This window comes from Silene latifolia, chromosome X (genome assembly GCF_048544455.1).
Source record: "Silene latifolia isolate original U9 population chromosome X, ASM4854445v1, whole genome shotgun sequence".
In the NCBI taxonomy this organism is placed as follows: domain Eukaryota; kingdom Viridiplantae; phylum Streptophyta; class Magnoliopsida; order Caryophyllales; family Caryophyllaceae; genus Silene; species Silene latifolia.
In genome coordinates, this window is record NC_133537.1 from 177667432 (window position 1) to 177674214 (window position 6783).

At 40.9% G+C, this 6783-nt stretch overlaps 1 non-coding gene across 1 annotated transcript; it reads right to left on the reverse strand.

The window, feature by feature from the left end:
* Nucleotides 1-5661: 5661 nt before the first annotated feature.
* LOC141624702 (small nucleolar RNA R71) lies at nt 5662-5768 on the reverse strand. The gene has a single exon (XR_012534508.1). It is a non-coding gene; the product is annotated as a small nucleolar RNA R71 (small nucleolar RNA).
* Nucleotides 5769-6783: the final 1015 nt, after the last annotated feature.

Consider the following 6783-nt stretch of genomic DNA (forward strand, 5'->3'; position numbering starts at 1 on the left):
TGAAGTAGCAGTCCTGGAAGACTTCCACACCCGGGTACCTAGCCTTGACCACGGAGTCATAGATCGGCTCCGGAAAGCCATGGTAGAGCTCTGACTCTCCATCGGGGACAAAGTATCCGTTGAGGGTCAGATGATAGGGACGGATAATAACTCCGTGCTTCTTGCTTTTTCAGACTAGGAGGTTCATCTCCTGGATATCTTCATTGGTAGGTTCAAATCCCAGCCCGAAGGGAATGTTGGGGACCTTAGCCTGTTTCAAGAGAGGTAAGGTGCTCTTCAGTGGATTGAGGGGCAAACCCGGGAAGTAACCTTGGCGCATCATGATGCGGTTGACTGTGAAGTTGGCAAACGGGTCACAATCAAAGGGTGTTGATTCATCAGTTATGGCATTCATAGCTTGGAATCCCCGCATTTCATTATCATCTTCCTCAATGGCCTGGGACGCTATTCCCTTTCTCATGACAGCTTTGATCGGGGAAGCAGGAATTGTGATTGTTTTCCCGTTGAAGGGGACCCTGATCATCTGGTGGAGAGTTGAGGTAACCGCCTTGACGGCGTGAATCCAAGGACGTCCCAAGAGCATCTTGAAAGAGGCGTCGATGTCGACCACTTGAAAACTGGTTTGTCTTTCCAGTGGTCCGGTTGCGACGGTCAGAGTGATGAGCCCCGCGACGACTGCCGTCGTAGGCGCGTACTCCTTGATTTGTTGGGACCAAATCAGCTTCCTTAATACCCAACTTATGAGCAGTCTTGAGGGGAATGACATTCACTGCGGATCCGTCATCCACAAGGACCATGGGCACATTCTTCTTGAGACATTGTACGGTAATGTACATGACAAGGTTATGATTGGATCCGAAGGGAGGGATATCTTCGTTGGAGAAGACGACTGGGTTGTTCAAATCAGGGGCGTCCCTCGTCATGTGCGCCACTATTTCTTCAGGGGAAGATGTTGAGGGCACAGTAAGTTTCCCCAAGGCCTGTAGCAAAGCCTGTCGATGCTCAAAGGGCGTTGCGATCAGTTGCCAGATTGAGATCTCGGCTTTTGCCTTCTGAAGCTGTTTGAGGATTGAGTTCTCAGGAGCCCTCGGTTGAGTGTCTACTTCCGGAACGACTTGGTCATTTGTCGTTGGAACGACCGTTGGATTGCTCGGATTCTGATAGGGGCGTCCAGACTGGGTAAGGTGACCGATCTCTTTCGCCCGTTTCTCATTCTCTGGGACAAGGTAGACATCTTCAACGTTGTCTCTCCAGATGCCGTTGATTTCAGGATCTCGAAGGCACCTTGGAGGGGTATTCCTTGGTGAGTAGTTTTTGTGAGGGATATTTTGTGAGGGTAATTTTTGTGAGGGTAATTTTTGTGGGGTTGATTATTTTGAGGTTGATTATTGTGAGGTTGATGTGACCATAATTTGAGCATATTTAGTGTCCGAATTAGCCCCGTTCCCTTGCTTTTTAGTGCCTATTTGGGTCATTTATTATCTTTAGGCCTTTGTTTTGCATATTCTTTGAGGTTTTGATCCCTTGGTAGGAAAGGAGTGAAAACCTTGCATTTTCATGGCAAAATGGAGCTAAACTGATTGAATTCAATGACCAAGCATCAAAGAGAAGACAAGACTAGGAGGCCTTTGTACATACTATAGTAGATGGGCAATGATGAGAAAAGATCCTTGCATCCCCGAGGAAATCCTCAAGGATTTAATGAAGAGAAAGGAAGAAAAGAAGAAAGGAAGAAGCTGACAGAGAATCTGAGCGGATTGACCACAATCCGTCCGTCCAGCACAAGCAATCCGAGCGTCTTCCTCAGCTGGACGCCCGTCCAGAACCACCACAATCCGCCCGTCCACCCCACGAATCCGCTCGTCCAAAACACCCACAATCCGCCCGTCCCATGCCTTGGACGCTTGGATTGTGTGACAGCTAATCCGTCTTCTACTTGTTCAATGAAGGATGCGCATATTTTTCAAAGACCGGCGAAAAGGAGACCGGAGTCTCTCTTGAGACCGGCGATTCCTCAAGGACTTAATCGTCATTTAAGCCCTTAGTAAACCCTAATTTATGTACCTAATCCCCACTATAAATACCCCATTAGTCTAATTAGGTTAGCATGTTCTTTTTATCAATCTCTAGTGTAGTTTGTATAAATCAAATCTCTCTTTAATCTTGTAATCAACTTTTAATCAAGTCTTAATACAAATCTCATTTCCTTAATCGCTCTTTTGTTCATCTTTCATTTTGGGTAATTGAAGATTATTTGGGTTATTATTGGAAGATTGACAACCTTCCAATCAATCATCAAGTACTTCTATTATTCTTTGCTTTATGGTCGGACTATTTCGGAGCTATATTCTATTTTTTCGGAACAATTTTCGTTGGAAGCACCTAGACCAAAACACAATTTATAACTTCACAAACAACTCTACAATTAGTAAAGAGGCAAGTAAAGGTCGGATCCCAAGGGACGGGAATTGAGATGAGATTTCTATTGAAACTAGTGGTGTCTTAGGGGTGTCACAATTTGGGTTGATGTAGAAGGTCACTAACTAGATAACAATGAAAATAAATAAGCAAGATGAATTAAAAGGGTCGTAAACAATTGATAAAAAGCACTAGGGTATCATGGGGTCATAGGGGAATCATGGGAATTGATCATACAAACATGTTCTCAAATTATAAGAAAGCAATTATTGTTGTGATGGATTGAGTTGGGTTATATCTTACAATCCTAGGAAAGTTTGGGTCCTGGAGCCGAATCGATTAGATTGTACAACACCTACAAGTCGACTTAGTCTTTCCTACTCAACAACATGCATGGTCTAATGAGACTCGAGTTGGTTTATGTCTTACAAGTCTCATTGAAAAGATAGGTGATGGGTAAAAAATGCAAGGATTCATAGGCTCACATTTCATCAAACATAACATGTGCATGAGTTGAGATCAAAACAAGCAAGCAAATAAACCATGAAAGCATATTAATTTAAGCATGAATCATTCCCCATGTTGGTTTCCCCTAATTACCCATTCACCCTAGCTAGGCCACTACTCACTCATTATCATGTTGATCATGCTAGCAAGGTTGTCAATCATACCAACAAAATGAAACATGATGAACAAATGAAAGTAATTAACAATAATTAAAAAGGGATTAAGAGAATTATACCTACTAATGATTCCAATAATAAAGCAAAGAATAAAAGAAGTACTTGATGCTTGATTGAGAGGTTGTCAATCTCCCAATAATAACCCAAATAATCTTCAATTACCCAAAATAAAGGATGAACAAAAGAGAGATTAAGGAAATAAAACTTGTATTAAGACTTGATTAATTGTTGATTACAATACTAAAGAGAGATTTGATTGATATTAACTACCCTAATAATTGATAAGAAGAACATGCTCTTCTAATTAGACTAATGGGGTATTTATAGTGGAAATTAGGTGGATGCATTAGGGTTAACTAAGGGCTAAACTAGTAATTACACTTTTTAGATTGAGCAGGGAGACGCCGGTATTTTTCGAAGGAAGGGCTTCCTTCTTTGAAGCTTGAAGAAACGGATTCGTGCTGGGCTGGAATCCGTGCGTCTTAGGCACGGGACGGGCGGATTCAGGAGCCTCTGCCCGGGCGTCTTCAAGGGAATCCGGGCGTCTTCTGGGCTTGCTGCCCGGGCGTCTTTGAAGGAAGACGCACGGATTATGCTTTGGAGGACGGGCGTCTTCCAGTCAATCCGCACGGGTTGCTGGACAGCTTCATTTCTTTCTTCTTTTCTTCCTTTCCTTCATAAAATCTTTGGGGATTTCCTTGGGGATGCAAGGATCCTTCCTCAACATTGATCAACTATTATAATATGTACAAAGGCCTTCTAATCTTGTGTCTCCTTGATGCTTGGTCATTGAATTCAATCAATTTAGTCTCGTTTTGCCATGAAAATGCAAGATTTGCACTCCTTTCCTACCAAGGGATCAAAATCACAAAGAATATGCAAAACAAAGAACTAAAGATAATAAATGACCCAAATATGCACTAAAAAGCATGGGAACAAGGCTAATTCGGGGGCTAAATATGCGCTAATTATGGTCACATCACTTTATTATTGGAATCATTAGTAGGTATAATTCTCTTAATCCCTTTTTAATTATTGTTAATTATCTTCATTTATTCATCATGTTTTACTTTGTTGGTATGATTGACAACCTTGCTAGCATGTTCAACATGATAATGAGTGAGTAGTTTCCTTAGCCAGGGTTAATGGGTAATTAGGGGAAACCAACATGGGGGATGATTCATGCTTAAATTAATATGTTTTCATAGTTTATTTGCTTGCTTGTTGTGATCTCAACTTATGCACATGTTATGTTTGATGAAATTCGAGCCTATGAATCCTTGCATTTTTTTACCCATCACCTATCTTTTCAATGAGACTTGTAAGACATAAACCAACTCGAGTCTCATTAGACCATGCATATAGTTGAGTAGGGAAGATTAAGTCGACTTGTAGGTGTTGTACAATCTAATCGATTCGGCTTCGGGACCCAAACTTTCCTAGGATTGTAAGATATAAACCAACTCGATCCATCACAACAGTAATTGCTTGCTTATAATTTGAGAATATGTTTGTATGATCAATTCCCATGAATCCCCTATGACCCCATGACACCTTAGTGCCTTTTATCAATTGTTTACATCCCTTTTTAATCATCTTGCTTGTTTACTTTTATTGCTATTTAGTTTAGTGATCTTCTACTTCAAACCCCAAATTATGACACCCCTAGACACCACTAGTTGCAATTGAAAATCTCATCTCAATTCCCGTCCCTTGGGATCCGACCTTTACTTGCCTCTTTATTAATTGTAGAGTTGTTTGTGGAGTTATAAATTGTGTTTTGGTCTAGGTGCTCCTAACGACAAGTACCGAAAACTAAACCTCCCAAGGGAGTCCGACCAAAAATGGCGTCGTTGCCGGTGACGGTGTTAACTTGATTTAGATTTTCTTAAATTATTATTAGTTGTGTCTTTCTTTGCCTTGGGGAAGTAAAGCTCCTCAAGGTTTGTTCTAATTATTTTCGAGTTGTTTGATATTTTGCATGTCTAGAAGATCACAAGGTAACTTGTTACCCTTTGATCACGAAATTGAAAGGACTTTGACAAACAATAGAAGACTTGCTAGGAGAACTTTTAGAGGTATTAGTGAGGTTGTAGATATTCAATCAAACGCTATTGAGTTCGTCAATCCTTTTGCAAGAGAAGGTGAGGAGAACCCAACACAAAATCCAACACAAAATCAACCCACAATGCCTAAATTTTCATCACATTCTGTACCAACCGAGGAGAACCTACCCAATGGTACTCCCACACCACAACACTTAACCGGAAATTTCATTGCCAAATCCGCATTTATCCAATTAGTCGAAAGAAGCCAAGTTGGGGGGATGCCTAGTGAAGACCCTCACTCTCACATGGAGACTTTTTGTGACTATTGTGATGCGATTTCTCAAACCGGTGTAACTCAAGACCAAATTCGATGGGTCTTATTTCCTTTTTCTCTAATTGGCACCGCAAAACAATGGTTGAAAGGCCTTGATAAGGCTACTCTCGGAATTGACTCTTGGAAGAAATTGGCTCTAGCTTTCTACAAAAAGTTCTACCCACCGGAAAAGACTAACATGCTAAGAGCTCAAATTGCGGGCTTTAAAAAAAGAGATGAATAATCCTTGTATGAAGCTTGGGAGCGATTCAAGGGAATTTGTCGCTCATGTGCTCATCATGGACTTAGCGAGTGGTTCTTGGTACAACAATTTTGGAATGGTCTTTATGAAGACTCAAGAAACATTCTCAACATGGGATCAAATGGTGTGTTCACCGAAGTTGACGACAATCAAACTTGGAACAAGATTGAGGAAATGGCGGTCCATAATTCACAATATAGTAGACCTCGCAAGGCTACTAGAGGACGAAAGCATAAAGTGGACTCTATTACTTAATTGGGTGCTCAACTTAGTGCTCACATTGATACCATCAATTTGAAGTTCGAAAAAGCTATGGCTAGACTTGAAGAAGCCTCAAAATCACCAAAGCAACATGTTAATACCATGACGGCATCTTCATCAATCCCAAGTGGGATATGTGAGAATTGTGGAACTTTGGGACATGACCAAAGTGAATGTAGGGGAACAAATGAACAAGTGAATGCTTTTCAAGCATATAAGAGTGGTACCTCTTATTCAAATTATTACAATGAAAACACCAAATTCCACCCAAATCTCTCATACAAAAGCCAAAATGTTCAAAACCTTTAACCAACATACACCCCACCTCCCATGAGAAACGAAAATCAAAGACCCTTTTACAACCAAAACCAAGGTTACCAAAATCAAACTCCATACAATCAACAAAATGACCAAGGTTTTGATGTTCAAAAGCGGTCCTCCAAATGCAAAAGAATCAACAAGAGTTTTTCACTCAAATGGAAAAGGATAGTCAAGCAAAGGAAATCACCATCAACAACATCCTAGCCCACACCAAAATGTTGGAAACCCAATTGACTCAACTAGCATCTTCAAGCTCACAATGACAAAAGTGGCAATTACCACCTCAAAGTAATCCCCCGAGACGTGAAACGGTTAGTGCCATTCACTTGAGAAGTGGTACGAGATATGAAGCACCAAAAAAGCAAGTTGAGGATAAAGTTGTGGAAGCTAGTGACAAAGAAGAAGTTGTGCAAAACTCCAAGGATGGAGAACCATCAAAAGAAGAAGTTTCAAAGAAAAATGAAGACAAGGTCAAGG